Source organism: Lynx rufus, unplaced genomic scaffold, assembly GCF_022079265.1.
Source record: "Lynx rufus isolate CCGP_SWC_20201006 ecotype Redwood Valley unplaced genomic scaffold, mLynRuf1.p SCAF_16, whole genome shotgun sequence".
Taxonomy (NCBI): domain Eukaryota; kingdom Metazoa; phylum Chordata; class Mammalia; order Carnivora; family Felidae; genus Lynx; species Lynx rufus.
Window position 1 is genome coordinate 15150825 of NW_025814830.1, and position 18401 is coordinate 15169225.

Consider the following 18401-nt stretch of genomic DNA (forward strand, 5'->3'; position numbering starts at 1 on the left):
GGGGGTCAATGGCTGAGCCAAAACCAGCACTTGAGGCTTTTCAGTCCAAACCTCAGCTCTTTCTATTGCAGCTAGAAGAGAAGGGAATCCACTCAATAACTGATTCAGCCCTATATGTTTGTGTGCAAAATTCCCGTGTTTGTTCTGTCTCATATCTTGCCTAATTATGTGTTTTGACAGTGACTTGAGTTATTGAGGGTATAAATAAGTAAATTATGATAAGTATAGGCATAACTATTGGCAAATAAAAATGATAGAGTAACTCATCAATATAGTATTGCAAAGCACTTTCATAAAAATGGCCTTCTCCTGGCGATTCAAAGCATCATAAAGAGAAAACAAATTACAGTGGAACAACTTTTAGAGTTTATAGAACACGATTTTAGGACAAAAGTAAAAAAATAGAGCAAAATAATGAAAAGAAGAGTAAACTATATAACAGCAAATTATATGTTACTAGAGTCTAGTAATTATGTAAATTACATAGCAGTATATTCTTAGATTTAGATGTTATTGGATGCCTTGCCAAAAGTATTACTTTATTGAAAATGATATTTAGACCAATACTCATCACTTACCTCTCAAAAAGTTAGAAGTACTTCATGGGGTAACATTTTAGAGAATCGATCGTCTTTCCCAATACACTGCACTGCTTACAAGATCTGGGCACCATACTGGTGTTTGCGTAGGTAGCTAGTTGGAGTTCCAAAGTCTCTTGGACACGAGTATGCACTAGTGTTGGCAAGATGGCGACCCCCTACAACGTCTTCTGGGTTTGGAGTGTTCTGAGTGACGGAAATGTGACTTATAGGCTCTGCGGTGAGCACAGAGGAAGTGGTGGCAGTGTGGTGATGGCAGAGGTGGCGGTAGTCATGGTGACGGTGGCAGTCATGGCGGTGGCAGCGGGGGTCATGATGAGCGGTGATGGTCGTGGTGATGGTGATGGTGGTGGCAGCGGTGGTGACGACAGAGGTGGTAGTCATCGTGGTAGGGATAGTATGTTAAATGAATGATAAAGGGAGACAAAAAGCAACCTTCAGAGGTCTTACATCTGCCACAAAGGAATGTGTTGTTCAAACATCAAGAGGTTCAAAGAAAGTAGTTAGATAAACTAGAAAGAAAAGACGTTCCAGAAGTATCTGATAGGAGGAATGAGGAACTGGCCAGTTGGTGTCATCCTTGTTCTGTCACTGAGAACATGAGCACTGAGCGTGGGGCCTGCAGCCAAGCCGAGGAGCTGAAGGCGAGGGAGGCTGCGCGGCATTGCCACAGGTCTCTCCAGACTCTCCCGGAGTGATGTGGAGATAGGAGCCAGCTCGCAGATTCCCTTTGCAGATGAGCGCCTGTGGGGACCCGTTCAGCTGGCTGAGGCTGTTCTGAGAAGTGTTTGTGCTTTTGCACAGGTTGCCCCTTGCATTCTGGGGCAAGGGCAAAATATAAATGGAGACCACATACCATATGTCTGAATGTTTAAAAGTTATAATTCAAGCAATAAATGGTTGAATAAAATATGTTAAGTTCTTCTTTCTCTGGACAAAGTATACCTTCAGACCAAGATGAAGGCCAGGTTCAAATGTAGATTTTTTAGACTCCTTGAAGTCCCACACTGGAACGTGGGAAGTGGAAGAGAGGCCCACACAGGCCAGTCCTGTGTAGGGGGCATGAGGCTGTTGGGGCATGGCATTGTGGATCTTTGGGTAGCCACAGCATGGATTAGAAAAGTGGTTAGTAAGCTATGCTCCTGGGCCAAATCGAGGCCCTCTGTCTGATTTTGTAAATAAAATGTTATTGGAATCCCAGCCACACTTCTTCATTTACATATCATCTGTGGCTGCTTTCTTGTTACACAATGGCACAGCTGAGGAGTTAGAGCAGACATCTTCAGGGCTACAAAGCCTAAAATATTTATTCTCTGTTCCTTTATTAGTTTTTTTCTAATGCTTATTTATTTGTTTTTGAGAAAGAGAGAGCGTACAAGCAGGGAAGGGACAGAAAGAGAGAGAGACACACAGAATCTGAAGCAGGCTCCAGGCTCCGAGCTGTCAGCTCAGAGCCTGACGCGGGGCTTGAGCCCACAAACTGTGAGATCACGACCTGAGTTGAAGTCGGACGCCTAACCGACTGAGCCATCCAGGTGCCCCTATCTTCTGTTCCTTTAAAGAAAAAGTTTGCTGACCTTTGGTCTGGAAGGAAGTGGGCAGGTTCCCATGGGCTTGCCTCCTTGACTCTAGACTTGGGAGATGCAGGTAGAGGAGGGCCAGAGTGGATTTCCCGAAAGTGTGGGGCCCCAAACCTGGATCTGAGCATGAGGGAGCAAGGCCTATACTCTTCAAACTTCCTGTGCCATGAAAGACAAACAAACAAACAAACAAACAAAAAAGGGGCTAAGGAGCTATTCCCAGCTAAAGAGGAATAGAAGTGCAAGACAAACACAAGCAATGTGATGACTAAAAGATGGGATCTGGGACCAGGAAAACATATGCTCTAAAGTACAATATTGGAAAAATTGGTGAAATTTTCATAGGTCTGTCAATTAGGTAATAGCTTTGTATTAATGTGATTTCCCACCTTGAGAGTTATACTGTGGTTATGCAAGTAGATGTCTTGTTTTTAGAATATTCACAATAAAGTATTTAAGAGTAAAGGGATATGATGGCTGCAACTTGCTCCCAAATAATAATAATAATAATAATAATAATAATAATAATAAAATAATAGTAATAATAAATGTAGAGGGAAAATAAAAATAAAATAAAGCAAACGTGGCAAAATGTTAGCAGTGAATCCCTGTGAAGTCTTTCTAGGAGTTCTTCAGCCACTGAACCCCTTTCCCTCACTATTATATTCATTATAATTCAACAAATTATAACAAATTACAAATGAAAAGGAAATGAATACGGTTAAGGAAAGGAAACAGAAAAAAAAGTCATTTGGGTGGCTGATGTAATTACCTATGCAAGGCCCATCAGGGGTGATGTTAGGCTGACTCAGGCTCACAGGGTGACCATGGGCCACGCTCAACTTACTAAGAAGGATACAGGGCAAGAACTGCAGCATTCAGCAGGGAAGATCTGGAACTCTTTCCAGTGAGTGTGCCTGTCATAGTTCACTCACTAGGTGCAAGGAGGTGAGGTGCACATCTGGCCTTTACCAGAGCAGCTCTGATTTCAATGTGCATGCCTCCCGGGAGGCAATCTCACAGTAATTCTGGAGGCATAGCTTCCAGGGCCTCTGCAAGGGACGTGCGCAGTTACAAGGGTTCCACACTCAGGAAACCCAAAACAGTGGTTTCCTTATCAGGTATTTATAAGTCTGTCAGTCCAGATGCAATTTACCAATGATCATTTTTACTGTAAGCAACGTTGTCTAGCAACGTAGTTGACGCATACTCTCAGGGAAAGAAACCTAGGATTAGATTCTCATGCAGAAGTGTTTTGTTAAACCTTTGCCAGTCATTTACCCCCATGAGTTTGTTGAACGCTTTTAACGAAGAAAAGGACAAGTAGGCACATCTTTTGATCACCAGAATTTATATTACCCAGGGGGGTAAGGATGTCCCCTCCATATCTTATGCAACTGGACTGGTCTTTGGCCATCTGTCCTTACAGGACCTACAGTACCCTTTTTATTCTGGGAATTCTAGGAATTTTACATCAGACAATATTACATGCTAGTTTGTAACAAACAACATACTACAGTGAAATTTATTTAAAAATTTTTTTTTCAACGTTTATTTATTTTTGGGACAGAGAGAGACAGAGCATGAACGGGGGAGGGGCAGAGAGAGAGGGAGACACAGAATCGGAAACAGGCTCCAGGCTCTGAGCCATCAGCCCAGAGCCTGACGCGGGGCTCGAACTCCTGGACCGCGAGATCGTGACCTGGCTGAAGTCGGACGCTTAACCGACTGCGCCACCCAGGCGCCCCTAAACTTTTTAGAAAAATCATCTCCCCACACCATATGCTGTTAAATCAAGAATTTTATCTAGTCTGAAAGTACAGCGTGGGTCCTTAAAATAACCAATTGTGGCTTTAAAAAAATGTCTGAACTGTAGAAAATCTTTTCATTCCCATCTATTTTCACTAGGTGGCAGCAGAGGACACTGGTCGGGCTCTAGTGTCCCACTAAATTCACTCAAGGCCTCAGTCCATAGTTTTTGTCAGATTTTGGGGTTGACCTGGGGTTACCCCTTTTGACACACAGAGAACTTTCTTTCATTGGTGACCCCAGTCCTGTTGTTACTGTAGTCCTGCTTGCTCCTGCTGGACACCACTCAGCCATGTGTCTGCTTTCGCCCTTTGCTCCCTTGTGTGCTCTCGAACATTCCTCCATGCAGATAAAAGTTTGAATGGAGTTGGAGTCAACTTGGAGGTACCACCTAGTTTATCACAAGTATGGGGTCTTCAAGTTCATTCTCTTGTCTTCGTGGTCCCCCTCAACACCCACCCAGCCAGACATGAATCCATCCCCGTAGTCGCCCTTTCTGGCCAGGTTTCCGGGTTTCTGGCCAGGTCCCTTTCATGGATAATGAACAGTTTCTCCTCTCCGTATGAATTTGGTTTTACTCCAACCTGCAACTGCCCCACAGGGATTTGTCCTCTGTCATATGTCTCAGAGTTTTCTACATCAGAGAAGGGGTAAAAGTACTTTTTCACCCAGACATTCAGTGCTTTGTTAGCATTTCCTTTCCAATTCCTTTATCTTGTAGTCCATCAGTTGAAGTAAATTGAGCATTTGAGGGTCATAGCCTACTGTTGCCATTACCCTGTGATGCCCACGGGTAGGTCTTCTTAGATTCCGCCTAACTTTCAGACTCCTAAGGCTACTGGAGGTCACACACGACACTATTCAGAAAATATAGGAGACTATTCAGAAAATATAGGACACTATTCAGAAAATATAGGACAGGAACCTCACATGCCACCAAGGCAGTGTCAGATATTTCCAGCCGTGGGAATCTTTGAAGCAGTTCACTCAGCAGATGGCTCAGGAGCAAGAAGACAAGATCTACATTGGGCAGGTGTACAAGTTGCCCTGATTTCATGCCCCCTAGCAAACAATATCTCTGGAAACAACTTTAAGGCATGGCCTTCAGGGTCCCCACAAGGGACTTGCAGGTTAGAAAAGGACCCCAAGGCTAAAGTGACTCCAAGTCCAGATAAAAGTTACAAACCAAGCAATGTTGCCAAGTAACATAGTTGACACATACCATCTTTACCTGTTTCCAAGAAAACGTAGAAAATTAACCAAAAATCAGACTCTCATATAATGGAGAAAAGGTTTGATACTTTATACCTGGAAGTTAAAAAAGTCCAATGAAGAAAAACTATAATACTTTGTTCAATGAAAATGAAGAAGCTCATCAAAGTGGCCAGATCTATCTATCCATCATCCATCTATCCACCTATCCATCCATCTATCATCTATCCATCCATCCATCCATCCATCCATCCATCTATTATCTATCTATCTATCTGGATATTTTTTTATTTGAGAAAGAGAGAAAAAGGGAATGGAGGGGCAGAGGGAGGGAGAGAGAATCCCAAGCAGGCTCCCCTGAGTATGGAGCCTGACGTAGGGCCCAATCCCATGACCCCGGGACCATGACCTGAGCTGAAATCAAGAGTCAGATGCTCCACCAACTAGCCACCCAGGTGCCCCAGATACATAATTTTTAAAAGCCTTTTCATGTACCATCAATGATTACAGAATGTAATAGGATAAATATTTCTTATATAATAGCAGCAGAAATAATAATTACTTAATACATATCATGTACATAATAATAATATACCAAAAATATTCAAGCACTACATGAAAAATACCTTAAAACTTGACTGAATTCCTGAATAAATGAACCATGTTAATTGGATGGAAAGAGTCAATATTGTAGAGATTTAAGTGCTCTCCAAATAAAGTACAGATATGGCATAATTGCAATGAAAATCCTAACAGGTTTTTTCTGAGGAATTTGAAAAATTGATCCCAAAGTTCACCTGGAAGCATACATGTGCAGGAAATTTTTGAAAGAAAAACAGTTAGACTTATTTTTCAGACATCAAACCTCCTAGGAAGTTATAGCGTTAAGAGTGCAACTTTGGCTCAGAAATAGATATATATCAGTAGAATTGCATTATGTTCAGAAACGAATACTTTATTTAGTTGTCTTTTATGTTAATAAAACTTATATACATAAAACAAATAAATCTTATGTGTAGAGCACAGTGTATTTTCACATGTGTATATCTCTGTTTAGCCACCACACAAAGATACAGATCATTTCCGGTACGCCAATAAGTTTGCTTGTACTTGTCCCAGTGGTTATCAGTCCCCACCCCCAACAAAAATAACCATGGGTTAGTCTGGCCTCTTTATGAACTTCATATAAATAGAATCATACAGATGTAATATTTTGTGGCTAGGTTGTTTTGATTGGCATTATATTTGTGATATTCATCCACATGCTTGCATGCAGCAGTGGTTTGTTCTTTTTCATTATTGTATTCCACAACATACGGTAGTATTTCAATTTATGAGTATAACAAAATATGGTTGCGCATTCTATTGTTGATGGAATTGGGCTTGTTTCTAGTTTTAGCCATTAGAAATAAAGCTTCCATGAACATTCCTCTACATGTCTTTCTCTGGACATAAGCATTCATTTGTATTGGGCATATATCCAGAAATGGAGCTACTAGGTCATAGGGCATATATGTATATTTAGCTTTAATAATGCTGCCAGTTTTCCAGACTGGTTGCAGTATGGTGGGAGGTTGAGAGTTTTGATTTATAGTGGTAAATCAATTGTGGTTTTAATTTGCATTTTCTTGTTGACCTAATGATGTTGAATGCCTTTTCATCTGCTTGGATCTTCATCCATTTGGATCTTCTTCTTTGTGAAGGTCAGTGCAAGTCTTCTGCCTTTCCCCTTCCCTAAAATTAATCCAGAGATTTTCTTATTAATTTATAGGAGCCCTTTGTCAGATATATGTTTTACAAACATCTCCTGCTGGCCTGTCACTTACCTTTTCACTCTCTTAATGGTGTCTTTTGATGAGTAGAAATTTTATTAACTGATGTAGAAGTTAAGCTGATTTAATTTATAAATTAAATTGAATTAATGTATCAGTCTTCTATGGTTACAGCTATTTGTGTCCCATGAAGGAAATATTTGCCTGCTGTTACCCATTAACACGGTCTCTTATCTTTCATCTCTTACCTTTCATATGCTTCTCAAATTAATTTTTGTGTATGGTGTGTGGTGGAGGCCAAGGTTCATGTTTTTTTTTATTAAAATTTTTTTATATGTATTGATTTTTTGAGAGAGAGAGAGAGAGAGAGAGCACATGCACGTGAACAAGAGCGGGACAGAGGATCTGAAGAGGGCTCTGTGCTGACAGCAGATGGCCTGATGTGGGCTCTAACCCACAAACTTTGAGATCATGACCTGGGCCGAAGTTGGATGCTTAACTGACTGAGCCACCCAGGCACCCCTCATGTTTCCTTATATAAATATTCAACTGACCTAGCCATATTTATATTGAAAAGACTACCCATTCCCCATTAAATGCTACTGGAGGTTCTAGCTAGTGCAGTAAGGTAAGAAAAAGAAGTAAAAGTCATCCAGGTTAGAAAGGAAGAACAAAATGGTCATTATTCATTGATGAAATGACTGTCTATACAGAAAATCTTTTGGTATGTATAAAAAACTACCTAAACTAATAAGTGAGTGTACTAAGTTTTCAGGATACAAGTATACAAAAATCATTTGTATTTCTATATATTAGCAATAAACTATTAAAAATATAAAAATAATACCACTTATAATAACACTAGAACTATGAAAACTTATAGATAAATCTGTCAAAAGATACGCAAGGCCTATACACTGAAACTACAAATATTTCTGAGAGAAATTACAGAATACCTGTGTACATGGAGATGTATACCATATTCATAGATTGGAAGACTCAATATTTTTAAGGTTTGATGTAGATTGATCTATAGATCCCTTGCAATTGCAATCAAAATCTCAGCAGGCTTTGTTTTTGTTTTTGTTGAAATTGACAAACTGATTCTAAAATTCATTTGGAAATGCAAAGCATATAGCAAAGACCACTTTGAGAAAAAAGAACAAAGTTGGAAGATTTAAATGATCTGATTTCAAGCTTATTATAAAGCTATGGTAATCAGGACTATGTGGTATCAATGTCATGATAGATAAATCAATGAATAGAATAGATTCCATAAATAAGCCCACATTTATATAATCAACTGATTTCCCACTAAGTGGCAAAGGCAGTTCAATGGAGAAAATATAATCTTTTCAACAAATGGCTGAAAAAAATGGATAGCTATAGCAAAAAAGTAACTTTAACTCATCGCTTGTAATATATATAAAAACTAATGTAGCATAGATCATCAACATAAGTTTAAATTTTAGAACTATGAAACTTATAGAGAAAAAATAGACAAAATCTGTAGGACCTTGGGTTAGGCAAAGATTTCTTAGATATGACACTAAAAACAAATAAAAATAGCTAAGTTAAACTTTGTCAAAATTAAGAATGTCTGCTTTTGAAACATGCTTTTAAGTCAATGAAAAGATTCCAGCCACAGATTGGAAGAAAATATTCACAAATCACATATCTGAAAAGACACATCCAAAGTATGTAAAAAACTTGAAACACTTATTAGTAAGAGAATGAGAAACCCAATTTTTAAAAATGGGCAAAAGATTTGAATTGACACTTTACTAAAAAAATACATGGATGACATATGCTTATGAAAGGATGTTCAACTTCATTAGTCATTAGACAAAAGCAAATTAAACCTACATGAGATCTTTTAGATCTCTAGAATGTCTTTTAGACATTTAGAATGTCCAATAAGTTTTGGTGAGAATATGGAGAATCTAGAACTGTCACTCACTGTTGGTGGGAATGTAAAGTGGAACAACCACTTTGAAAAACAATTTATCAGTTTTCTTAAAAAGTTAAATATATATCTATCATAATGAGAGCCATTCACTCGTAGGTATTAATCGAAACAAAAGCGTATGCCCATACAAAGGCTTGCACAACTATGTCGATAGCTTTGATATAGCCAGAAACTGGAAACAACCTAAAAGTCCAACAACGTGTGAATGGATAAACACATGGTGCGATATCCATATAATGGACTACTACTCAGTAATAAAAAAGGAATGAACTATTGATACACTCAACAACATGGATGAATCCAGAAATGATTAAGCTGGATTTCTAACCCCCTCCAAAGCACATAGTATATGATTACGTTTATATACAACTCCATAAAGTGCAAACTAATCAATAGTGACCAAAAGCAGATCTATGGTTATGTAAGGAATAGTTACAGTAGACTGCCTGGGAAGAGGGATTACCAACGGGCCGAAGGAAATTTTCGGGGGTGAGGGCTATGTTCACACTTGATTGGGGTTTGAGGACTGAGAAGGCCGGACACTCAGATGGCCGGCACAGGTGATGAGGACGTAGCTAAGGCTAGAGCAGCGCAACGAGCAACTTGCCAGCGCACCAACCACCAGGCCATCGCTACCTCCCAGCCTGCCCCGCGTTATCAGGCGCAGGCGCAGAGAGGTGGGCGGAGGCAGGGTCTGGCCCCAAGGGCCTGTGGGTGTGATTTGGCTCTCAACCCCGCCCCGGCCGTGGCCACACCCCTCTCCCCGCCTCCTGGATCGGGACGCCCCAGGCGAGGTGCTGCTGCGGTCGGTCGGGCAGCTTTTTGGTGGCAGGTGAGTGAGATGCGGCGTCGGCGCCCGGCGTTATTTGCACCGGCTTGTCTGCCGGAGGGGAAGGCGGGAAGTTGTGGGTACCGAGTGGGTTAATCTTCCCCCGTTCCTCTGCTCTCTTAGGACAAGAGTCCTGTCGGGAGTGGGACGACTACCCAGGGGACGCTCCCTGCATCCTCGCGTGGGCGTCAGGGGCACTGTTGCAAAACAGATGCAGCACCTGAGTGGTTTTCTTCCTGGGAGGGGAGTTTTCGGTTTAAATACGGCTTCCTTCCCGAGCTTTCTTTAAAAATAAAAAGAAAGTCCTCAGCCCCGTCTAGTAATGAGAGTTCTTAGGGGCGACCTCATTAGATGGCCAAAATAAAGGAGTGTTTTCGAAGTTTTTCGTGATGCAAAACAAAATAAAATATATTTTTATAAAAATATTGTTCTACTCAGTTTCATTTGTGAAGACTTCCTTAAAATGTAATATATGCGTGTCAATATAGTATGTGAGTGCTTGAGGCAACTGAGGCACATATAGGCAATTTTGCCTCCCAAAGATTTCACACCAATTACTTGGTAGAGTCAAGATCAGAATCTCATTATTCTGGCTTCAGAGCTTGTGCTCTTGACTATATGCTATTGCCCCCTGGCCACTTTCTTGTCAAACTGTGGGTAGGTATTTACTTCAATTGCCTTTTTCTTTTCTAATTTTTTTTTTTTTTTTAAGAATAAAATGGCTAGATCCTGGATACTAATTTGCCTCACTAATAAATGAGGCAAAAGTTACCCAGGGACGGGTGCCTGGGTGGCTCAGTCTGTTAAGCCTCTGACTCTTGGTTTCAGCTCAAGTCATGATCTCAGGGTTCATGAGTTCAAGTGCCTAGTCCGGCTCCGCACTGTCCGTGAGAGCCTGCTTGGGATTCTCTCTCTCTCGCTCTCTCTCTGCCCCCCCCCCCCACTTGCTCTGTCTCTTATTAATTAATTAAATAAATAAACTTTAAAAAATTAAAAATAACATTAAAAAAAAAGTTACCCAGGATAATCTGATGTGTCCCATACCTGAACTTGAATGACATCAGTTAGGAAATTGTTATTTTACTCATAATCAAGTTATGAAAAACATATTTATGACTCAAAACACTCCTTGTTTCATTTTAGTCTCAAAGTAATCGAATCTATATGGGAGAACACCTGCGGTTTTATGATAATTTCCATTCTTTAGAGATACAGTGTCTCCCCTTAATGAGGAGGGCCATCTTCACTTCTGCTGGCCCCTCAGTCCTCTCCTGGGCTGCACAGTAGCTGCTAGTCAGCTGAATAGACTCAAAAGCAGCCATGACTCACGAGTGCTTGGCAGGCTGCTAATTTTTGTTTTCCTACCATAGCAATTGTTAAACACACAGGAACAAGAATAAAAACTCAATAGATGACAAACCAAAGCACAGATTTCCCTTACAAAATGGCAGTGCAGCTTTTCTTCTGTGTAGGCAAAACATTTTAAGTGGACTTTAGAGGTTGTGGTTATGTGGCATCTCAGTGGTACATGTTCTGCATAAATAGATGTACATTTTTACAGGTGAGATTTTATGGTTTTGTAGTTGCCATCACATGTCCTCTGCCTCCAGCCCGGAATCAGATCTTCTTATGATACTTGGCTGCCCTTGTTCTGTGATCATATTGGGGAATCTTGGATCCAGCTTGGGTCGGATCCTCTGTTCTTCACTTCCCCAGACCCACAGCCTTCTGTGAAGACAGGGCACCCAGCCCCAATTGGCAGCTGTCTTTTTCAGCTTCCTTTTCTTTTTTTTTTGTTTCAGTCTGCAATTTTTTTTTCATAATTTAACTTTATTTTTTATTTTTATTTTTATTTATTTATTTTTAATTTACATCCAAATTAGTTAGTATAAGTGAAGCAATGATTTCAGGAGTAGATTCCTTAATGCCCCTTACCCATTTAGCCCATCCCCCCCCCCCACACAACCCCTCCAGCAACCCTCAGTTTGTTCTCCATATTTAAGAGTCTCTTTTGTTTTGTCCCCCTGTTTTTATATTATTTATATTATTTTTGTTTTACTGTTTTTATATCATTTTTGTTTTCCTTATGTTCATCTGTTTTGTCTCTTAGAGTCCTCATATGAGTGAAGTCATATGATTTTTGTCTTTCTCTGACTAATTTCACTTAGCATAATACCCTCCAGTTCCATCCACGTAGTTTCAAATGGCAAGATTTCCTTCTTTTTGATTGCCGAGTAATACTCCATTGTATATATATACCATATCTTCTTTATCCATTCATCCATCGACGGACATTTGGGCTCTTTCCATACTTTGGCTATTGTCGATAGTGCTGCCATAAACATGGGGGTGCATGTGTCCCTTCGAAACAGCACACCTATATCCCTGGATAAATACCTAGTAGTGCAATTGCTGGGTCGTAGGGTAGTTCTATTTTTAGTTTTTTGAGGAACCTCCATACTGTTTTCCAGAGTGGCTGCACCAGCTTGCATTCCCGCCAACAATGCAAAAGAGATCCTCTTTCTCCGCATCCTCGCCAACATCTGTTGTTACCTGAGTTGTTAATGTTAGCCATTCTGACAGGTGTGAGGTGGTATCTCATTGTGATTTTGATTTGTATTTCCCCGATGATGAGTGATGTTGAGCATTTTTTTCAGCTTCTTTTTAAGAAAAAGAGCTTTCTTGGGGCGCCTGGGTGGCGCAGTCGGTTAAGCGTCCGACTTCAGCCAGGTCACGATCTCGCGGTCTGTGAGTTCGAGCCCCGCGTCAGGCTCTGGGCTGATGGCTCAGAGCCTGGAGCCTGTTTCCGATTCTGTGTCTCCCTCTCTTTCTGCCCCTCCCCCGTTCATGCTCTGTCTCTCTCTGTCCCAAAAATAAATAAACGTTGAAAAAAAAATTAAAAAAAAAAAAAAAAAAGAAAAAGAGCTTTCTTGCAGAAAGCAAGACTCCTTTGTCCCAAAGGAACTGAATTCCTGGTTGCCAGTGCTGGGACCTGTCCCTAATCCAGTAGGCCTGGGGCTGCCCTCTTGCCACCACTGCGTATATCTGTACCTTGTCCACTGAGATTATTTTCTTATTCTTGAGCCTAACTGGCTTACTGTTTTTCTCTTTTTATATTTTATCACTCACTCTAGGCTCTCAGAGGAGAGGAACTGTCCGTTTTGTTCATCACTGTATCTTTAGCATTCAGAATGGAACCTGACATATGGTAGGTATCCAGTAAATATTCATTGAATAAATAGATGAACAAAATGCTTTGTTTTGAAAAAGGATGTGTTAAAGTGTAAACTTGGGAGTCATCCAGAAGTGGAATTTGACATGTTCTCCTGGATATGCATTCTGAAGAGCAAAATATGGCAGTGTTCCAATATTAATCTCTAGTTGTCTTCATCTCTCATTTAAAACCACATACAAACTTTCGAGTCTTATCTTTGTTTCATATCTAATAGCTGTACTTTATAATTTCATCAAGACATGAAAAGAATAATTAGATCATTTTCATTAGCAACATATTTCTGTAGAATGGAGAATTCTATTTAAAGCTGCTAATTTTATCAGGTCTTTATTGTACTAGTTATCAATTTCTGGGTAACAAATTACCCCACAGCTCAGTGAGTTAAAACAACAGTCATTTTCTCATAGTTTTGTGGGACAGGAATTCAGACAGAACACAGTAAGGAAGATTTATTTATACGTATTTATATGTGAGACCTCATCTGGGGGCTGGCTGGGCATGTCTGTCCTCTCATGTGGTCTCAGGACCTCCCTACGTGTGTCTCCAGCAAGGGGGCCTTAGGGTAGTTGGAATTCTTACATGGTGGCTGACGGCTCCAGGAGAGGCTGTTTCAAGACTCAAGAAACGGAAGCTGCTTGTTTCTTAAGGTCCGGGCCTATGACTGGCATAGCATCACTCTTGTATTCTGCTGGTCAGAGCAGTTAGAGAACTTGGCCAAATTTAAGGGACAGTGACACCTCTAATGGTAGCAGTACCACTTTCTGGCCATCTTTAGTCCAACACATTGACTACAGAAAAAAATATCTTTGTTACAAGGCATCTCATAACCTGCCATGCTCTGGACCTTTCTTTTGTAAATAGCATCCCCAACAAAAGCAGTTCAATTTTTGCTCAAACATATTCAATGAGGTGAAAATAAGCCTTTGTTTTGATCTTAAACCAGCCGCTAATGTCAGCTTTGAGATCAAGTGAATCATAAAAATGGACAGTTGATTTGACCACTAAGAGCCCTCATTTTATAGCTAATCTTTTTGAAGTTTGTACAGAACCTCAGTTAAAGCAACAGTTATGGTGATACCCAGGGAAAGTGGGAATCTCCAGGATGCTGAAAATCCAAACCATGCATGATGCCAATGTGTTGGATGTAAATCCTCCAAGTTGCATTTGAAGTGGAGAAAACCAGCTAAGAGGCAACAGCTGTAATCTGTGGAGAGGAGACGTGGTCCTGACATTATAACAAGGCAGCTAGTTAGCAGCAGTGGGTGCTGTTAAGGCTGAAATGGACAGGACTTTTGCACCTGGGTGTGGGAGAGGAAGGGACTATCTGGTACTCCACACGTTGAGTCTTGGTGGCTGGAGATGGAGACTCCTCTCCCTGAGGCAGGGAGGGAGGATGAGCATGTGCTACTGAACTGAGATGATTATGAAGTCCAAGATATCCCACTTGAACTGGAAACATGAATGCATAGTTCGCAGATAGGAAACCAGAATGGTCAGGCCTCTGTTTGGGGACTAGATGACTTCATTTTTTAAAAATTTTATTTATTGGGGCGCCTGGGTGGCGCAGTCGGTTAAGCGTCCGACTTCAGCCAGGTCACGATCTCGCGGTCCGGGAGTTCGAGCCCCGCGTCAGGCTCTGGGCTGATGGCTCAGAGCCTGGAGCCTGTTTCCGATTCTGTGTCTCCCTCTCTCTCTGCGCCTCCCCCGTTCATGCTCTGTCTCTCTCTGTCCCAAAAATAAATAAACGTTGAAAAAATTTTATTTATTTTTGAGACAGAGAGAGAGAGCACGCACAAGTGGGGGAGGGACAGAGACAGTGAGGGAGACACAGAATCTGAAGCAGGCTGTAGGCTCTGAGCTGTCAGCACAGAGCCCAACATGGGGCTTGAACCCACGAACCGTGAGATGATGACCTGAGCCGAAGTCTGATGGTTAACCGACTGAGCCACCCAGACGCCCCAGGGACTAGATGACTTCAGACATTACATTCCCTGGGTGTGTTCCTAGACTAGACCAGGTAGCACTTGGCCTATTGTTCCACTAGGAGTTTAGATATTCTTTTACAGGTAGCATAAATCTATCAAGGAGCGTTTAATGAGGGAGTGAATTTTAGGAAGGGTTATGAATTTTAGGAAGGTCACTCTTTTGGCATTGTAGAGAAATAATTAAGAAATGGTAAGTCCAGTTATAAATCTATTTCGCCAGTCCAGGGGTGTGAACTAAGCCTGGGTCATTAGTAGTGAATATGAAGGGGCAGATGAAGAGGAAGAGGGAAGTCTAGAATGGGTTGGACTTGAAGACTATTAAATAAATGGTGATGTGCTAACTAAGATAAAAAATAGGAGGAAAAGGGAAAGAAGAATGAGGCTTGATTATTTATGTTAATCAGGGTACAATTTACATATAGTGAAATGCATAGATCTCAAGCGTACAATTCAACCGATTGGACAAATGCATGTATCTGTGTAAGTCATAGCTCTGTCAAGATATAAGACATTTCCATCACCCCCAAAGAGTTTCCTGTTGCCTCTTCCCAGTGAGTCCCCTGTCCGGAAGCAACCGTTCCTCTGATTTCTCTCATCAAAGGTATGAGTTTTGCCCATACCTTCTAGGTACTACTCTGTGTCTCGCTTTTCTCACTGAGTGTAATGTTGCTGAGATCACTCTGTTTTTATGTGTATCAGTAATTCATTCCACTTTGTTGCTGGGTAGTTTTCTCTTACGTGACTATGCTACGGTTTATCTCTTTGCCTATGGACACCGGGGCCATTTTGAATTTTGTCACTGATATAAATAAAACTCCTATGAACATTCTCGTACAAGGCTTTCCGTCGACGTACGTTTTTATTTTTCCTTGGATAAATACCTAGGAGCGGGATTGCTGAGTTTTAAGTTAAGAAAGTGCCTAGGAGTGTTTGTGTGCCGTTTTACACTCTACCAGCAGAATGTCAGAGTTCTGGTTGTTTCTCATATTCACCAATGCGTGGTGTTGTGGGTCTTTTTGCATATCATCCCTGCAACAGGGGCCATGCTGCTCTTTTCTGTATTGTTCCAGTTTTAGCACATGTGCTGCTGAGGCGAGCACGTCAGCCTTCTTCATATTAACTATTCTGATGAGTGTATGGAGGTATCTCATTGTGGTTAATTTGCATTCTGCTGATGATTTATGATGTTGAGACCATTTTCATGTGCTCACTGGCCTTTCATATGTTTTTTGTTAATTGTCTATTCAAGCCCTTTATTACTAACCTGTAGAAGCTCTTTATGTATCCTAGATACAAATCTTTTGTCAGATACATATATGTACTGAGAATATTAACTCCAAACTGCAGCTTTCCAATTAATATTCTTTTAAAAAATATTTTTAATCTGGGGTGCCTGGGTGGCTCGGTTGGTTAAGCGTCCGACCATTTCACTCAGGTCATGATCTCATGGTTTGTGAGTTCGAGCCCCGCGTCAAACTCTGTGCTGACAGCTCAGAGCCTGGAGCCTGCTTCGGATTCTGTGTCTCCCTCTCTCTCTGCCCCTCCCCTGCTCATGCTCTGTCTCTCTCTGTCTCAAAAATGAATAAACACTAAAACAAAAAAAATAATTTTAGAGAGGGGGGTGGTGTAGAGAGAGACAGGGAGAGAATCCCAAGCAGGCTCCACACTCCATGCAGAGCATGACGTGGGGCTCAGTCCCATAACCCTGAGATCAGGGCCTGAGCCGAAATCAAGAGTCAGACACTCAATCAACTGAGCCACCCAGGCACCCACTTAGCAGTATTTAGGCACCCCGGCAATTAATATTCTTAGTAGAGTATTAAATCCTGTGTCCTGGGAAGGTGATTGTAAGTGGATAAACTCTCCCTTCTTCAATTTATATATTCTAGTCCTCTTGATCAAACAAACACTCTAGAATCCAATCCTATAGGTGCTCTCCTGGCTTTTGCTGGCACATGCTAGCTCCCTTTGGGGTACAGTCCCTTTCCTTCCTTATCAGGCCCTATGGGTTATATTGTAGGTCAATCCTAATTTTAAGATTCAGTCACCATTTGGAGATTAAACTCCTGGTGGTTAGGAAGGACAGGTCCTGAGGGTCCACATCCCTGCAGAGATGGGAGTGGGTGGGTGAGCGTTGCCTTGGGGGGGAGCAGCCTCTGTGTGATCTCCACAAGGGGGAGATGAGAGGTTAGCTCTTAATGGGAGGGGGTGAGCTCCTTCTGTAGGCTCAAAGGGCTCAGAGGAATCTGGGTATTCAAGTTTTTCAAGGACATCAATCCAGATAATTCATTCCATTTCTTCTCCCTGGGCCCTGACCTAGGTGCGGCAGACCTCCTTCGTTGGGAATGTATCTTTCCGTGGAGTTTGGCTCCTGTGACCATTAAGTCTTGGGACTGGTCCCCGGCTGCTCTGCCTTCCCACAGAGCAGATGAGAGCCTGTTTGTTTACTCCTAAGGAGGCCGTGGTGGTTTTGAGATATATCTACACGTTCTTTGACACTCTTCCCTTCAGGAGGTGGGGCCAAACTGAATAACCGGCTTGCCAGTTTCTCTTTTAAGTAAAAATGACATTCTATCAAAAGAGCGGCTAGGTCCGCTTAGAACTCAAATGATCACACATGTGCTTTTCCTCAAGCTAACCATTGTACTTCAGTATGTCACAGAACTCCTTCCCGCATACCTCATACGTCATCTCATAGTATGTATTATATTAAAATGGTTTTTTAAAAGATTTGATTTTTATTTTTTAAAAAATGTTTAGTTTTGAGAGAGAGAGAGAGAGAGAGAGGGAGAGAGCATGTGCACGCATGTGTGCACACGCAGGGGAAGGACAGAGAGAGAATCCCAAGTAGGCTCCCTGCTGTCAGCTGGGAGGCCAGCATGGGGCTCACGAACCATTAGATCAAGACCTGAGCCTAAATCAAGAGTCAGTTGCTTGGGGCGCCCGAGTGACTCAGTTGGTTAGGACTCTGACTTTGGCTCAGGTCATGATCTTGTGGTTCATGAGTTCGAGCCCCACATAGGACTCTGTGCTGACAGCTCAGAGCCTAGAGCCTGCTTTGGATTCTTTGTCTCCCTCTGTCTCTACCCCTCCCTCACCTTCTCTCTCTCTCTCTCTCTCTCTCTCTGTCTCAAAAAATGAATAAACATAAAAAAAAAAAAAGAGTCAGATACTTAACTGACTGAGCCACCCAGGCACCCCTTATATTAAAATGTTAAGAAGATTTATATTCAAGGGCAAGATTTAGGAGCATTAATAATATTTACTGCTTCATCAAGACAGGCGCCTCTTATATTAAAATGTTAAGAAGATGTATATTCAAGAGCAAGATTTAGGAACATTAATAATATTTACTGTTTCATCAAGAACATTCTTGATGAGTAAAACTGGCCCTGCCTCCCAGGCCCCATT

General features: G+C 41.4%; 1 non-coding gene and 1 pseudogene across 1 annotated transcript; one reads left to right on the plus strand and one right to left on the minus strand.

Annotated features, from left to right (window-relative positions):
- Positions 1 to 851: 851 nt before the first annotated feature.
- Positions 852 to 18401, plus strand: part of LOC124510736 (methyl-CpG-binding domain protein 4-like) — a 42085-nt pseudogene continuing 24535 nt past the window's right edge.
- Positions 15983 to 16090, minus strand: LOC124511996 (U6 spliceosomal RNA). The gene has a single exon (XR_006962035.1). It is a non-coding gene; the product is annotated as a U6 spliceosomal RNA (small nuclear RNA).